Genomic DNA, 19,602 nt, shown 5'->3' with positions numbered 1-19,602 from the left:
TTCTCTGTGGGATGTCTCCCTCCACATGTGCTACAATAGACTCCGGTATAACTCTGGCTCTGTCGTGAACCACTTGAGCTGGATGAACCACTACCATACTTCTTAAATTGTCTTCTTTTGGCTTTCAAATGATCTTTCTTCTTCCCAGTGCTACTATCACCACTCTCAAAATCACCGGATGTCTCAGTGCCTTTCAGAGTCGACGGTTCAAACAACTGAGAACTCTTCAGTAGTGTTTCCCTCGGTGTTATTGTATCATCCATCGGATTATTCGAGGTACTTCCCTGTTCTGGGATTCTTCGAGGAGGCATATCTGATTACCAAAAGGATTAGTAACCAAATACAACAAACCTGTTTCAGTCCTCCTCTGATCATCTTACTGCTGATCAAGAATCGGTTCTGATTCATTCTCAATACAACATGTTTCCAATCAATTCAGATAATCAGGTAAACATGCATTTCAAAGCAGTAAACATGCTAGCACATAAAGCAAGAAAGAAATCTCCATCTACCCCGCTTACTAGCTTCTATCGCAGTCTAAGGTAACCTACTGCTCTGATACCACCTGTTGTGGGGACCCGGATGCTAATTCATTTCTTAATCATTTTTGGGAATAATTGAATCAATTAAGATAAACAGGGTCTAAATTTCAAGTGCGGAAACATAATGGAATCAATCTGATATACATATCAAAAGTAAAAGTACATGTCATTTACTAAATACATTCCTGTCAAACTAGGGTTCAACTACTATATATCAAGTGCTGAATCCTAATATATTTCTGGGCCGGATCTCCATGCTAACTTTAATCTCTCATGCTCTTTTTGATCCTGATCATGTCCCACATGTTTTCATGCACACATAAAAACACAACAACAGCCGGATAACTCCGGTGAGAATATAATCCCAGTATAAATAATGTGTACATGCAATCATATAAACAGATATATAAGCATGAAACAGATATCAGTAACATGTATCAAATCTGAAAGACCTGAATCAATATAAAATAGTAAATCAAACTCTGACTCATAATCTCTAACTCGACTCATTCCAAATCTAGGGATCCCGATCTGAATAAGAACGTAACAATCTCCCACATACTATCTCGATCGTGGTGGCGGTACGTTCTTATTTACGGACTTTGGTCCTGTCCATATCGAATCTCGGCGATAGAAGTCAATCCACTCATAAGCAACATCGATATGACCAAACGTCCGGTGTCTTGGCACCTCTGCCAAAGACTTGGCATCTCCGCCAAATATCAGGTACATCAGCCCAAGGACTAGGCACATCCGCCCATGACTCCTCACATAACATATGCTTAACTATAAATCAATAGAATAAGCATATCAATCTCAAACATTGCAACATATCGAGGCAATAGCAATTAAGTATGTGATTTTGGGAAACTCAAGTTAAATCAAACTCGAGTTGTGCAATCCCGGATCAACATTGATTTATACATTTCTCTTCTCGGTCTGACGAAGTCGAAGTCTCGAATTCAAATCTGTCCATACTCAATATGTTAATGACAAAATCGAGGAGTACAATATCAATACACCACTCAAATCAATACTGAATATAATCAGAACTCAATCTAATTATGTTTCAACGGCATAACGGTACAATCTCAATATACCCAGCAATACAATATCAATCAGATATCAATTCCCACAACTCATAATCGATAACAATACAAATCTGATATCAAATCTCAATCAAATCAAATCTGATAAATCATAACAACTTCATACGGTATCTGTTCTTCAATCCGGTTTCGATTATACGATGTCTACTATCTCAAGAACACCATATATGAATCATATCCGATTCCTTCAATATCATATTTTCAAATCATAACAGAACATAATAAAACTTACGTCCAGTTGTAATTCTCGTCTATAAGAACACGGTACTGAAGTCGGATTGAAAATCAGACGGCTGGATTTTGCAAAAATTGCAAATCTACGATTCAAAGAACTTGACTAATTCTCTGGAGCTCTTCCGTTCTTTTCCTTCTGAATTCTAAGGAATGAAGTTTGTTATATATATATATATATATATATATATATATATATCATGCATGTGTAGGCTAGGTGGCTCACTCTAGGTGCTGCACGTCTCGCGCATATCCGCGACCCTCCTCGGCGAATATGCGCGAGACACTCTGTCTCGGCGCATAACCTTCTCGGCAGCTCGCGCATATGCGCGCCCTCGCTCGGCGCATATGCGCGAGGTTCTTTGCAACTCTCTGCCATACTCGCGCATATGCGCGGGTCCATGTCGCGCATATGCGCGAGGTTCACTGCCTACCTCGCGCATATGCGCTAAGCTGGGTCGCGCATACGCACGAGGTGCTCAGTCCTCGCACATAATTCAGTCTTCTTTTCGCCTATCCCGGTTTGGCCCGTTCCATCTACAATCACCTCAATTACCAACAAATCATTTCAGATTACAACAATCAAAATCTCGGGCATTACACTAGGAGTTAGGTACAATAATGAACCAATTAAACCTCTGTAGAGTTTCGTCTCAAATGATATTCCCCCTTAATCATTGTATAGTTTGACTGATGAACTCGTGGAAGTACTTGCAGCTGAACATGTTTCCATGCCAAATTTCTTGAGAAATTCCTTCGTATATTTGGTCCGATTGATAAAAATACCAGTTTCCAGTTGCTTCACTTGCAGACTGAGGAAAAATGTCAATTCATCCATCATACTCATATCAAATTTGTCCTGCATTAACTTGGCAAACTTCTCACATAATTTGGGGTTAGTTGACCCAAATATAATATCATCAACATAAATTTGCACAAGTAAGATGTGATCATTCTTAGAGAATTTGAACAAAGACTTATCAACTGATCCAACAGTAAAACCATGATAAGTTAGAAATTTTGAAAGTGTTTCATACCAAGCTCTTGGAGCTTGTTTAAGAACATATAAAGCTTTGTTCAGATGATAGACATGATTATTAAAAGAATGATTGTTAAAACCTGGTGGTTGTTCAACATAAACTTCTTCCTGTAACTGACCAGCTGGTAGACTTTAAAGTTCTTGAATGATGCATAGGCAAGGAACATTCTGATTGCTTCCAGTCTTGCAACTGGTGCATAAGTTTTATCGTAGTAAATTCCTTTTTCTTGCCCGTAACCTTAAACTACAAGTCTTGCTTTGTTGCGTACAACTGAACTATCTTCATTCAGTTTGTTTCTGAATACACATTTTATACCTATAACAGTTTTAGAGAATGGTCTTGGAACTAAGTTCCAGACATTGTTATGGGTAAATTGATTTATCTCTTCTTTCATAGCATTTATCTAGTTAGGATCTGCAAGAGCTTCATCAGTTTTCTTTGATTCCAGTTGTGAAACAAATGCTGAATTAATAAATAAATTAAGCATTTGATTTCTAGTTCTTACCGGGTCATATGGATCACCTATCACTAATTCTGGAGGATGTGATTTCTTCCATCTGAGCTCAGTATTTGTTGTGTCCATATCAGCAACTGCTTCAGTTAACAACTGAATGTTTTCTTCAGTTTCAGTTGGAGCTGTATCAGTTGGTAGCTAAATATTATCAATATACTCCACCAACTGATTATCAGGAACAACTTCCTGTTCAACTGATTGATCCAGTACTTCTGGTTCAGGTGTTTGAAGGATGTTTCAATTGATATGATTCTCTTCTTCATTATCAGCCTTCAAATTGATATCTGTAAATCGATCAACTAGCTCAACTAGATCAGTTGACTTATCAGTTAGGACAGCTTCATCAAATACAACATGTATTGATTCTTCAACATTTAAAGAGATTTTATTAAAAACTCTATAACCTTTACTCACTGAAGAATATCCAAGAAATATTCCCTCTACAGATTTAACATCAAAAACTTTTAAATGATTTTTGTCATTATCAAGAATAAAACATCTGCACCCGAATATTTTGAAGTAGGAAACCACACTTTTGCATCCATGCCAGATCTCATAAGGTGTTTCCAAATGATTCTTATTAATCATTGATCTGTTCTGAATGTAACATGCAGTGTTTACCGCTTCTACCCAAAACCTTTGAAAAATACCAGAATCAGCAAGCATGGTTCTAGCAGCTTCTTTAAGGGTCCGATTTCTTCTCTCAGCTACACCATTTTGCTGAGGAGTTCTAGCTGCTGAGGAGTTCTATCTGCTGAGAGCTCATGCTTGATCCCTGTATTTTCTAAAAATGTTGAAAGATTTTGATTGATGAATTCAGTCCCTCTATCAGACCTTATTTGATCAATCCCAACTGATTTTTTATTTAAAATCTTTTGAAAAGCTTAATCAGTTGTGCAGTAGTTTAGTCTTTGGATTTGAGAAAGATAACCCAAGTAAATCTTGAAAAATTATCCACAACTACTAAGGTGTATTTCATTCCCCCTAAACTCATGACTGGTATTGAACCAAAAGATCCATATGTAACAGTTCTAAGCATGGGGAGGATGATTTACAACCTCTGTTTTTGAATGAAGATCTTACTTGCTTACCAAACTGACATGCTGAACAAATTTTATCTTTTGAGAAATCTATTTTGGGCAAACCAATTACAAGATCATGGTTACTCAGATAGGCAATAGATTTAAATTTTAAGTGGTTCAGCCTCTTATGCCACAACCAGTTTTTAAAAGATTTGGAAGCAATGAAACAAACTGGTGCATAAGGTTGATCAATCCATGACTTTGTAAGTATTTCCAGAACGATTGCTAGTTAGGATGACCTCATCAGTTGAGTCTCTAACTGAACAAGTGTGTTTGTCGAACTGAACTGAGAAATTATTGTCGCATAACTGACTGATGCTAATCAGGTTATACTTCAAATTCTCAAATAGTAAAACATCTTTGACGGTAAAGTTACCATGGATAAGCTTACTCTTACCCACAGTTTTACCTTTAGAGTTTTCTCCAAAACTGATGTTTGGTCCTGTGTATTTGATCAGTTGAGATAGCAGACTTCCATCCCCTGTCATATGCCTTGAGCATCCACTGCTAGATACCAGGTGGATTTCTTGTTTGTACCTGTTACCTGCAATCACACACGGTATATGATCTTGGTACCCATATTCCTTTGGTCCTAAACTGATTAGTCCTTTAGGAACCCAGACTTGAACCAGTCTAACTAACTTTCCAGTTGCTGTGTTCCAAATAACTTTTCTCGACTTTTGGGTATTAAGTGTGTGGTGTGAGGAAGAAACAATATGATTTGTACCCTTTTTCAACTGACTGTTCTTTTGATACCGTTTCTGAACTGGCTTACAGTTGTAGTAATTGTAATAGTCATTCCTTGAGTGCTGATTTTTGTAACTGAACCATTTAGGTGACCAGTTTCTTGAATCAGTTGATCTCAGAGCTATATCCAATTTCATACCGTTTGGCTCTGTTCTTACTTTCAGTCGATTGAACAGTTGGTTTACTTGGTTCTGAGAATTCATTTATCATAGTTGTTTTTACAAAGGTAATGTAATTTCCTTTGTTTTCATTCAACCTTGGTTGTGTATCACTTGCAGAATTTTCAACATGACTATTAAAGCCTAAACCAATTTTAACATCAATTGATTTTTGTGAATTCTGCATTCCAATCAATGTAACTGAAGACTTGTTCCAAGCTTGAATCAGTTCAGTATGTTTTGAAATTTCAGTTTTTATTGATATATCAAAGCTTGGTTCTCAATCATTTCATCTTTTTGCTCTGCAATCTCCTTTTATAGACTCAACACTTCAACTGACTCATCAATTTCAGTTTTGTCATCATTGGGATCATTTTGCTCAGCTTTGACCTTATCAAATGATTGAGCAAGTTTGTGATACTCATTTACCATGTCATGCAATGTGGTAATGAGTTCCTCACGAGTGAAATCAGTAGAGCTGAAGTCAAATACATGTTCACTTGTTGACTTCAGTTCAGCATCATCTGCCATTAAGCACTTGACTTCTTCTTCATAATCACTTGAACTTATTGGGCTTTCAAGTTCTGACTCCTCACTGTCAGTTTCTGCCCACTTTAACTTACTCTCCTCAGCTAGAAGCTCCTCATGTTTCTTTATGAGAGATTTTTTGTCATCCTTGGTTCTTCTTCTGTGCTCACAGGGCTTCTTTTCCTTTACATTTGATCCTCGACTGTCCTTCTTTGGCTTGGGACAGTCAGCAATGAAATGGCCAATCTTGCCACTGTTGTGGCAAGCATAAGGTTCTTCTTTGGAGTGATTTTTCTTATATCGTTTCTGGAAGTTTCCTTGATTTCTCCTCACAAACCTTCCAAACTTCTTAACAAACAATGACATTACATCATCACTCAGCTGATCAGCAGATTTGTCAACTGAACCAGTTGGTTCCAGCTTGACAGCAGTTAAAGCAGTTGTGACATTTGATTTAGAAGGTTCCCCTTCTCTGGTTTGTAGTTAAAACTCGTATGCCTTTAGATCAACAAAAAAATCATGAAGTTCAACCTTGTTAAGGTCCTTTGATTCACGGATAGCCATGGTCTTGACGTCCCACTCTTTGGGAAGACCTCTGACCACCTTCAGTGCTATTTCTTTGTTAGAATACACCTTGCCAAGTGCATTCAGATTGTTTATAATACCACTGACCCTCACATCATATTCGTGCATCGATTCTCCAACCTTCATCTTGATATTGTCAAATTTCTGAACAACAGCTGATAGCTTGTTCTCCTTGGTTTGTTCGTTTCCTTCACAAAGCTGAATCAGTTTCTCCCATATCTCTTTAACAGTTTTGCATATTTTGATTTTGCTGAAAGTGACTTTATCCAGTGTTTTATATAAGATATCCTTAGCCACATTGTCAAGGTTGGCTTTCCTTTTATCTTCAGTTGTCCATTCCTCTCTGGGCTCCTCAACGTTATGAGGTGCCCATCAGTTATTGCAACTGATGTATTTGCTTTTAAGATTTTCATGGGTCCTTCAGTAATGACATACCACATGTCGTCGTCTTGTTCAGCTAAATGAGCATGCATTCTGATTTTTCAGTCATCGAAATCTTCTCTTGAAAACATTGGTATTTTATTGAATGAATACATGGTGATCAGTTTGGTGGATAAGAATATTCTGGGATAGGATTCAACTGCTCTGATACCACTTGATATGATCTATTAACTGAGGAAAGAGTGTTTAGAATGGGAGTTGAATAAACACTCACGATTTTCACAATCTTTTCGAATGTTTAGTCAGTTTAGTGACAAACTGAAACTCGGAATCTTGTCAGTCGATATCAATCAGTTAACAATAACGTGCGGAAATAAACTGACTGATAGATAGAATAAAAACTGAAATAAGAACACACGAGATTTTATGGATATTTGGAGATTTCAATCACTCCTACGTCACCCCTTATATCACAAGGATATGATATCTACTAAAAGACTTTGATCGATGTAAACACTTGTACAGACCACCTCAGTTTGGACTTAATAATACAAAAATTGAAACTTTTAGTTTACAATATGTTTCAAAGTACTCAACTAGACTTAGCACAACTGATCTCTTTTAAGGATCGGATTTACAACAAAATAATTTGTGCTAGTAAGCTCAAAAAATAGCCTAGAATGCTACGAATAAATCGGATAAGTGTGAGCTTCTAATTTTTGAATATGAGCGAGAATTTCAGCAGAGTAACAGCAAGATTGATAGAATAGGGAATCGTTGTTTTCAACTGCTCTTCTCTGTTATTTATAGGCTTCTCTTCAAACGTAATAATCAATGTAATTTGAATCTTTATATCTGTTGTTTGCCACGTCAATATCTTTCTGACATTCGTACACTTCAGCTTTTCTGAAATGCAGCTTTTCCACTATTAGTTGCAGTCTGCTTTGTACTGTTGTCGGTTGAATGTCCTTTTTGTTAACTGATGTGGTGTACAGCTAAAGGATCAGCTGATAAGCTCACAACTGAATATAGCAACTGATCAGTTTCAAACTGATCAGTCAGTTGTCTGCGTAAGTTTAGTTCAGCTGGTTCAGTTGTCTTTGTTAATCTGCGCATTAATATTCAGTTATAGGGAACTGTCAGTTTGAGTATTTGTTCAGTTACTTTCAAACTCCTTGATCAGTTAATCGAATCGATTTAAACACTTAGTTTGTCAAACAACCGAAACTGAGTTTCTAACATTCAGACGCTTCAAAACTTGGTTTGGGAGCAGTTTTGATGCAAAATGATCAAGTTATAGCCTGTGCATCTAGACAATTGAAGGTTCATGAGAAAAATTACCCCACACATGATCTTGACCTCGCCGTAGTATTATTTGCACTGAAGATTTGGAGACATTACTTGTATGGAGAAAAGTGCAAGATTTTCACCGACCATAAAAGCTTGAAATACTTCTTCACAGAAAAAAAAGTTTAATATGAGTCAACAAAGATTACTAGAGTTGGTAAAAGACTACGACTGTGACATTAGCAACCATTCGGGAAAAGCTAATGTAGTGGCGGACGCCTTGAGTAGGAAGACATCGGTCTACACAATTATCACTTCAGAGACCATTACAGTCTGAGATACAGCCGTTTGAACTGGCAGTATGTGCTAGGGGCGAGGCCCCTAATCTTTCCACCATGACGGTACAGTCGAATTTGAGGGATAGAATCCGTGAGGGACAGTCTACGGATGAGCAATTGCAAAAGTGGAGGTCGAGCGATGAAGCTAAGGGCCAAAAGATGTATTCTGATGTGGATGGTATTGTTCGACATCGAGACTGACTTTGGGTTTCCTAGTGGCGATTCTTTGAGAGAAGTCATTATGAAGGAAGCTCATGACACGTCGTATTTCATTCATCCTAGAAGAACGAAGATGTACAAGGATCTTCAGTTATTGTATTGGTGGCCAGGCATGAAACAAGATATCCTGCGATTTTTTTCTGAATGTTTGACATGTCAACAAAATTAAAGCCGAGCATCAGAGGCCAGCGGGAAAAATTAAGCCACTTCCTATTCCCGAATAGAAATGGAAAAATGTTACCATGGATTTTGTTGTGGGATTAGCAAGGACTATCAAGGGGTTTAATGATATTTGGGTGATAGTTGATCGTCTTACAAAATCAGCGCATTTTTACCTATCAAGACGAAATTCACCATGACACAAAAAGCCGAGTGGTATATACGAGAGATAGTTCGACTGCATGGGATTCCCGTGTCTATCGTTTCTGACAAAGATCCGAGGTTCACATCGTCTTTTTGGAAAAGTCTGCATGAAGCGATGGGGACTAAATTAATATTCAGTACAACATTCCATCCTCAAACCGATGATCACTGTGAAAGAGTGATTCAAATTTTGGAGGACCTACTTCGAGCTTGTGTGATTGATTTTCAAGAAAGTTGGGAACCAAAGTTGTCTCTAGTGGAGTTCACATATAATAATAGCTATAAATCATCAATAGGGATGGGTCCTTACGAGGCACTATATGGGAAGAAGTGTAGATCACTCGTACATTAGGACGAGGTTGGTGAAAGAGGAGAATTTGGACCAGACTTGATCAAGCAAACAGCGGAACTAGTAGTCAAAATCCGAGATATGATGAAGACTGCACAAAGCCAACAAAAGAGTTATGCCGACAAGCGACAAAAGAGATAGATTTTGCAGTGGGTGACCATGTATTTGTGAAAGTAGCACCCCTGAAGGGTGTTATGAGATTTGGTAAAAAGTACAAGCTCATTTCGAGGTTCATAGGACCATTTGAGATTTTGGAGAGGATTGAGACACTAGCTTATAGAGTAGCGTTGCCACCGATGCAAGCCGGAGTGTATAATATGTTCCACATCTCGATTCTGAGGAAGTACATGTCGAACCCTTCACATTTACTAAATTATAAGCTCCTACAATTAACTCCAAATATGTCCTACGAGGAAAAACCTACACAAATCCTAGGAAGATAAGAAAGAAGACTCCGAAACAAAGTCATTTCAATGGTTAAAATCAAGTGGCTAAATCACTCAGAGGAAGAAGCTACTTGGGAAACTGAGAGGGACATGAGGAGTCGCTACCCAGACTTATTCGGTAATTTCTAATTTTGAGGACGAAATTTTATTTGAGGGAGGGAGGAATTGTAAGGTCCAAAATACGAAAACGTAATCCAACTGAATGCAAATTTAGGGAAAATGAAAAATGTCTAAATAAATAGTTTTAATTGCATAAATTAAATATTTTTTTGCATGTTTGCATGTTTAAAATATATGTTTCTACATGAATGCATAAAAAGAGCATTATAAAGGTTATTCGAGATACGATTGAGGAACGGAGACAGAGGACTGAAAAACGAAAAATATTTTTATTAAATAATTGTTTTTAATTATTTAAAATAAGGTTTATGTTATATGATATTTTTGGAGAATGAGGTGTTTTGAGGTGATCTTATACTCCGAGGCGTGTTTCTAAACGGTATTCAATTTTTGATGAAAATATGAACTTTTTGAGAACTCATCAAATAATTTCACAAACTTTTCTAAACAAAATATTTTAAATATTCATTAATGAGCTTAATGGGCCTAGAATGCCATGCTAATGGGCCTAAGCATATACTAGGTGTTTTAATGAAAATAAAAAGGCCTCAAACCCTCCCCGTTTCCTCACAATTCACACACACCTCCCCTCTTAAATTTGCAAGGACTCTTCGGCACACACACCACACACACTCCACACAAAATTTGAAGAAAAATCGCGAGGTTGAAGGAAGTCTAGCGAGGTCCTCCGATCGTCGACATTCTTCGCATCTCAACTAGTTTTTCGTACGTAGTACACGTAAAGGCACGCCTTAACTTTCTTTCAAACATCTATCACGCCATATAATGTATATTTATTTAACTTTGCATGAAAAATATGTTGCACTAGTTTTATTTTCGTTTTTATGGGCATGCGTGCATCTAACTTGTGTTTTGATGATATAAAACTATTCCTAATGATTCATAAAGGGGTTTCCATGGTAGGGTATCATCGAGGGACATTTTTACATCATGTTAAGGGTCCATTGGTGTCAAAGTAAGGACTGAACACGCCTAGGAGAAAGCTTAATAAAAAACTTGCATGTTTTGAACACTAGGGTTCGGCTAGGAAGCTTGGGAGCGTGCGGCTCGACCATGGCTCGACCACGGCTTGGGATGGATGTGGCTAGGGGTGAGGGAAAGTCCTAGCATGGCTAGAACTCGTGTCCAGTGGCTAGGGAAGATTCCAGGCAAGATAGGACTCTTCCCCATGCGTGGAAGCTTGCGGCCGAGGGGCTGCAGCAACGGGGTAGCTAGGGTTTGGTTAGGATGGTCTAGACAGCGTCTTAGGATGGTCCAGAGAGGGTCACGAGGGTTCGGGCTGGAGGGTGGCTCGAGCAAAGAGTCCTAGTGAAGGTAGGAGTCTCGCGCGGCTAGGGTCTAGCATGCAGGGCTCGTGCAATGGCTAGTGGCTGGTTTTATGAGTCCAGTGGGTTTAGGAGGGTCCCTAGGAGGGCTGGTCAAGATGTGGTTTGGGGTGGCTTGGGTGCGGCTCGGGTAAAACCAGAGATGGCTCGAGGGAGTAAGCTAGGGTTCGAAAATTTAGTCTAATGGCTTAGGGCTTGAACCGTGGGTCAATAAGGGTGGCTCATGGCTCACGAGGGTATTTTAGGTAATAAAAATTATATGTTTAAAGTTTGGGATTAAAATATTAAGTTTGAATTAATTCGAGAATTAAACACTCTACTAGTTAATAAATAGGAAATTAAATCAAAAGCCAAGAGCTTTAGCAAAATAAAAATATTATAAATTTAATTTAAGCTTAAATAATTATTTTGGATGGTCTAGAGTCAATGAAAGTAAGAAAAGTTAAAATCGAGAAATTATATATCCAAAGGTAAAAACAGTCATTTTACACATGAAAAATGGTAGAGGTCCTGGCAATGTCCTGAATGCTATAATAAATGTTAAAAGGTTTATTTTAAATATTTATGGAATGTTATGATAAAATGTTAAAGTTAAAAGACATGTTGCATGTTTGGTTTAAAAGAAAATTGATATTTATATGCATGAATTTTTTTAAGTGATGAAAATATTAAACGTTGGAAGAGGTGAAGTAATTGTGACTAATACGATGATTATGATGATATGATGATATGTAAGGCCAAGGCTCAGTTGACTGGTGAGAGTGTCGCTGATGTCTCCGCCGCCCAGTACTGTGGTTACACGTAGATGGATCCATCAACCTTCAACTGATACGAAAATCACAATTAACGATCTGAATTCAATAAAAAAACGTATATGTATATGATGAAATGAGATATGATATGATGAATGGAAAATGTTTAGGTTTATGCATGTTCATGAAAAGTTATTTTAAGTAAAAGTATTTTCACTGTTGTATGTGATTGTATACGTATTACTTGCTATCATGGTTAAGGTTTACTGAGTCAATAGACTCACTAGGTGTGATCGATGCAGGTGAGCATGATATTGATGTGGTTAAGGGACTTGATGGTTGATCTTGCTGGACTGAAGGTGCACATAACCCGAGGACCAGCGTAAATTTTCCGCAAATTAATTAAATTTATGATTTAAGTTTACGTTAAAGATTTTACGACTTTTATGATGATTTTGAGTGGTTTTGAGAGGATGTTAGAGTTAGTTTTATTTTGATATATTGTTATGTTAGGTTTGGTAAACGATTGACAATTTTATGTTTTGAATTATTCCATTTGAATTTTCAAATATAGTTGGTTGGCTTATTTTTAAAATGGTGTTAAAATTATTTTATATTTATATACATATATTCGGCCGAATTTTTTAGAAAGAAAAAAAAATTTCTAGTACTTTTTTTAAAAAAAACGAGTAGTGAACATTTCATTTATAGCCCTTACATGGTGGGATTGTATTTGTCGTATGGCATAGCCCCCTTACACGAGTAAAAATTAGAGACTAATATCAGTAAACTATGAAAAATAAAGATATATCAGTGCCTAGGTCAAGCTATGCTTACGTTTATACTTATGGTATACGTTATACGAAATATGTCGTGCATGATATGTTAATTTCGAAATTTATATGTTTTTGTTATGTATGCTCTAATGGCCCACACTTACTGAGTGACGATTATATCACTCACCCCTTACTCTTCTTCCCATATAAGCCTGAAGAATAGATAGAGAAAGAGGAACAAGAATAGTTTTGGGACTGGTAGTGGATAAGTCAAGAAGTTTAATTAGTTTATGTTCGTTTTAAGTTTTATTTATTTTAATTTGTAAAATAATTCCGCATATTTTTTTTATCAATTTTGGAATTTACATTGTAAAAACAATTTGAAGATCTATGATGAGTAATAATCTGGTTTTGAATTATACTTAACTACGAGGCTTGTTGTGTTCAATTGGGTGCTTGTAAAACAATGTTGGCGGCAGCAGAGAAGGTGGGAAATCTCGGCCGTGGGAATTATTTCCCAAGGTGGCTGATGGTTTTTAAGTGAGGGAAAGGGGAGATAATTGGTTGTCAAATTTTTGTGGAAAAATTTTGAACAAAAACTTGTATGTATTATCAACTTTTGATAACATATATTTAGTAAACATGATATTTTAATTCCACCAAAATTCCAACCTTGTCAGAATTTTATATTTTCATTATTTAAAATTTTCATACGGTATTTTATATTCTTAGAAACACATGCATAGTCAACGCTTGATAATACGCAATATATATATATATATATATATATATAATTAAATAAGTATAAAATTAATTATTAGCTTAATTAATTCTAGGCTCCTCTAGAATATTTCTTTAGAATCTTGTCCATGTTAGTCACTATTTCTAATTTATTATTTAATTAGTATAATCTAAATTTACTAGATAAATATGTATGAACTCAGTATAAGCCCGACCGACGATCAGACAGCGTCGTCGTATCGAGAGTAAAAATCTCATGCATATAATGGAAAATTGAAATTTCGCAAGCCTAAATTTTCCGCTAATCCAATTTTTGCCAGTTGCAAGTTTTGTGAACGCTTCACAAAAACAAACAGTTCCACTATCCTTATACTTAATTAGAAATCAAGCTAACTTCCACAACTCTAAATATATGGAATCCAATTATAAACTTCTTTATAAGCAATTTTTTTGATCCTCCATCAAATTACATTCGTCAAATTCAACTTCTTGAATTAGACTATCCAAAAAATGAATTTGATAACAGTATGATATATCTTGTATTAATAACAGGGACATTATATGTGAAACTGAGGAAACACCTTTCCAAAATTCACACGTCTTACTCTGGAAATGGAGTCGGTAAATGGACCGAAATGCATGCTAGTATGTATAGCATCCACGTTGTCCTCGGTCAATGAACTAATGGTGTACAAGCATAATCGCATAATGTAATACTTGATAATTGATATCTAGTTGGAAAGTCCGAGGAAATGTTATTCAGTACATCATCAAAAGATCATCCGTTTGTATGAACGTACATCTCAATACCCTTAGGGTTGCTTAGTTTGTAGGATGTGATAATTGAATGATTAATAATTTGATTGATAAATGTTTGATATGATAAGATATTTAATTTGAGAGATATGTAATATCATGTGTGGTGTGAAATTAACAAGATAGATAAATTCATGATAAATATACTAATGACCAAAATACCCTTTATCTTAATATTTATTTTATTTCCCAATATCGTTTATCATCCCCAAATCTACGGCCTGTTCTCCGAAAAATCACACGCCAATTGGAAACCCTCTCCCTTTCGTTCGTCCGTGAAGATTGAAAGATGAGTTGAGATCCATGAAAGATCTGAACCGAAGAGGCAACAGAAAGCTGGAGCATGTTGTTGTGAGTTTAAATTTTTTTTTTACAGGTGAGATTTGAGATTATTTCTACAAACGTCGTTCGATCCATTGATAGAAAGCAAGATTTACCTGTGAGAACAAGTTATTGTGAGTAATTTTCTAATTTCTTATTCAAGTAATCTTGTACTTCCGAGTTTAACAGAAACCAATTTGAACGAGTTAGTCGCAACGGAAGCATTTTTTATGTATGTGTTTCTTAAAATTTTTTAGTTTTGCATCTTGTTATTGTTCTCGTCTCAGTAATTTTCAGTCATCGAAATTTGTAGTATTTGAATGCTATTAAGAAAAGAGCTAAACGAATGTGTTGTGAATCATAATTTTTTTCCTACTCTGTTGTCAATGGGTTCATGCTCAGTCATATTTAAGACATCATGAACAACCGCTGAAAAAGTATCCACTCGATCACCTGTTTCCCTATCATAGCCAAAGATTTTGCACCAATCTTTATAGTGTGGCCACCGCTTTTAACGCATAACTCGAACACTATTGTCCACCTGAAATATCTTCGTTTTAATAGAGTAATCATTTGAAATATGAAATTTAAACATTTCACTTAAATTTAATACCTTCACTATCGCATCCCATGCCTCATTTGTAGCGTCAATCATGTTCTCTGTGTCATTCCAACCAATCCCACTTTATGATAGCATTGTTACAAAATTATGAGTAATATGTATCAGGATGTCTACTAAAAGGTATTGTACGTACAACATTATAAATGCAATTTGTAGTAATTAGTATTGAGCAAATGTTCATAATACCTTGAACCATTTCCACGTCTCGTCGGTGCAGGTTTTATCGATAGGGGAAGGTTTCACAAGCAGTATAGGATGGAGCTTCAGTAATTACCCCAAGACTTCATGGAAATGTGTGCTAATTGTTTGACCACTTCTTACATAATCATGTCCGATCACTCGGTTTTTTTTATGATGCACCAAAATGGACAAAAACATAGCCACCTTTTCTTCAGTCCTCACTTATCTAGAATGATCAAGCCCGCCGACATGAGTTAACAAGTAACATAGTTGTGCAAATGAATTTCTGTTCATCCTCAAATTCACCACCCATTGAACATCTCCGGTCTCAGTAATTCTTCTCAAATGGTTCATTTGTGCATTCAGTCTTCCCGTCATGCTGTACGAAGCTGACGTTCTACGTGCTTGACGACGTCGTTCGGAGAGTAATCTCATGTGATGCCGTGTTAAAAGACATACCATAAAAATTTTACGGATCATCAATTGGTGTAGCAGCAGGAAAATTCTAATGTTATGACGTCTACGGTCCATTTTGCACTCTTACTTACCAAATATAAAAAAAGTTAGATCAAGCCAATACATGAATTAAAAAGTCTCCGAAAAAATAGTTAATAAAATTATAACTCTTCTATATCGTTTCCATCAATATCATTACAAAAAAGTGCTAGAAGTTACAAAAAAAAATATTTCTTGCACAACAGCCCAAGAAAAAATGCCAATGAATGTCTACCACAATGTAAGACGAGCTCCATTTTTTTGGTTTTTTATTTAAAAAAAATTATCAGCACAATATAAGAACACACCCAATAAATGACAACATGAAAATATTCAGTTTCTATAATGCATGTAGAAGAAAGCAAAAACAGAAAACAATAAATTGTTCATAAATCTACGGCCAAAGGCGTTAGGCAACAGCTGCAACATCAATACTCACACATAGCTTCGAAGCCAGAATTTATTTTTACCTTCGAATAAGCTTGAAATTACTTCAGATCTATGTTAGAAATGGGGATTTGGTTGTCCCCTTTCGATTTCGAACTTCTTCAGCAGCGGTCAAGGGCACCACTCTTCGTAAGAAATTTGGACAATGACGTAAAGAAGACCCACTTGCAAGTTGGGTATTTACAATCAGGGGTATTTTGGTGTATCCAGATTGTTTTTATCAGTCTTCGATGCATGGATTTATTCTCCAACACAAACAGTAAAATTGTCAAAGAAATAGTCAATGTCAAATCTAAAAATGAAAGCAAACAAAATATTAATAATCAATCCAAGATTAATACTATCTATCAAACTGGCCCTTGATAATGAATCATAGCGTTTACATAATAGATTATAGTCTCAAGATTGAGTGATATTTATCCTTATTTTAGGCGACTGAATCGGCTAGGAACCAGTTTAGAATATGCAGTAAGTTTTCTAATGAGTTTCATGATCTTACATTGATAGAAAAACCTCATTGTACCTTTTGTATATTCAAGAAATTTTTCAACGTACCTTGCATTTGTATACAGATAAATTAAATACCAAAATTAGATAAAAAATAAAATATTATTAAAATAAATATCATTTTTGCATAATAGTCAATGAACCCCAAATCACAAGTTATCTCATTGGAAACATACATTAACAATCTTCCACTTGTCCTCTAGGCAACTACCCATAGATCTTAAAGACATTGATTCACGATGCCTCTCAAACAATGGTCCTGGTAGGGGATTCGTCAGTGAATCAACAATGTTATCTACTGAGGCGACGCGTTGGAACATTTAATGTTCCAAATATTGATTTTGATATTAAAAAGACTTGTTATTTTGTTTCTAATGATTTTACCTAAGTACGTAGAAATTGGAACTGATCAGGATTCGAACTGATCAGTTATCGAGCCAAAACTGAAGCTATCGAGACGTAAACTGAAAATTATCGCCCATGCTTAAACTGCTTGAATGCTAAAAGATGCTAAAACTTCATTAAAACACGTAAATGATTATATTTTTAATGGGGAGTTTTTAAATCAGTTCTTGATGGGGAGTTTTCTTTAAAAATAGCCCTCTAACTGAAAAATGTTTTAAATTCGTTTTTAAATTCAGTTCTTGAGGGGGAGCTTTCTTATCCCTGAACTGAAAATTTTCTCTTTAATTGATCAAGTTTTGTGATAATCAAAAAGGGGGAGATTGTTGGAACATTTCATGTTCGCAATCTTGATTTTGATATTAACAAAACTTGTTATTTTGTTTCTAATGATTTTACCTAAATACGCAGAAACTGGAAGTGATCGGGATTCGAACTGATCAGTTATCGAGCCAGAACTGAAGCTATCAGGACGCAAACTGAAAGCGCCAACTGATCATCCAAACTGAATAAGTTCAACAGATATATCAAAGATGAGTTCAATTGATTGTCCAGCTGATAGGAAGTTCAACCGAAGACCTTCAGAAACCCGGTCAGCTGATGAAGAGCTCAACTGATGAAGAGTTCAACTGACCAGTTCAACTGAAGCAGCGAAATCAGTTTAGCTGACGAGTCAACTGATTTCACCGAACCAGTTCAAGATCAGTACAACTGAGCAGTTCAGAATATCAGTTTGGAACCAATCAGTTTGCAGAACACGACAAGCTTATTCAATATAATCCAGTTGTGCGCACTGAGGAAAAGCTTTTGTCCAATCAAAAGACAATAATAGACGTTGGAGCAGTGCTTAAAGCCAAAACGTTCCAGAATGGCTGTCGGAAAATACAGACACATTTCGAAGAACGAATTCAAACTACAACGTTCATATTTGATTAGTCTTGGTGTACGGTCACATTGCCTCTATAAATACCTGTCCAAGATCATCAATACACAAGTGTGTGAAGATCAAAAGAAGAGAAAAATAGGGCATGCCAACTTCTTTGACTAGAAGCAAAATTATCAGTGTGTGAGAACACTTTCGTGTTGTATTCATATATCAGTTCTCACACACATACACACACAATCACTCACTTACAGACTTGAGGCTTGCATACAGAGCTGCAGAAGCTGGCAGTGGCACAACCCTATGCATGACCCTTGCTCTGATACCATCTGAAACGTCTACTAGATTTTTTTTTCTTTTTTTGCAAGCTTATTTCCAAAAAATACATTTTTATGCATGCATGCAATAACAGCTGAAAATTATACATTTTAAAATAAAATATTCAACTAACAGCAAAAACACTGCAGTTAAAAAAATTGAGACAACCTTCAAACCCTAAAATATTGTTTAAAATAATTCACAAATGAAACCTGCGAAAATCTTGACAACCATCAACATATAAAAGAAAGTTTATGAAAATATCCATGCTCACTCTTGACTCAAAACATAATGTGCGAAAAAATTATGGTCCTCGGTTTAGCATGCGCACATCCAACTCCGCCTACTCAGTCTTCGGGGCCTGCAATCTCCTCATCAATTTGCTCACGTGCAATCAGCCAAACCTAGTGAGTCTAAAGACTCAACAAACCTGATTCGTTATAACAAGTACGTATACATAACATGCAACGGTGAAAAGTACTGTAATAAAAATACATTTCATGATATTAAAAAGACATAAGCCTAAATATGACGTGTCAAAGCATAAACATGTCCACATAACATCGTATCAACATATACATGTTCAATTTTCTTTATTTGAATATCATTCATTATTTATGACTTTCGTATCATCGTATTAGTCTATGGATCCATCTACGTATAACCGCGGTACCTGGCGGGGGGGACATCAGCGAGAGTATTACCCATCTACTGAGCCTTGGCTTTACATGTCATCGTATCATCATATTAGTCACAACCAACTCCCTTCCTTCAAAAACATGTCATCGTATACATCACTCGTAAAAATCATGCATATATGTAAATTTTCTTAAAACTAAGCATGCAACGTTTTTTTTCATATTTCCATAAAAGTCATGTTCGTGATAATATAAACATTTAAAACATGTAAAATTTTGATCAGGGCGCTGCAGGACTGCTAACTCGACCCGGTGCAAA

This window comes from Primulina tabacum, chromosome 3, assembly GCF_025594145.1.
Source record: "Primulina tabacum isolate GXHZ01 chromosome 3, ASM2559414v2, whole genome shotgun sequence".
NCBI classification, from domain to species: domain Eukaryota; kingdom Viridiplantae; phylum Streptophyta; class Magnoliopsida; order Lamiales; family Gesneriaceae; genus Primulina; species Primulina tabacum.
Note: the sequence above shows the minus strand (reverse complement) of the source record.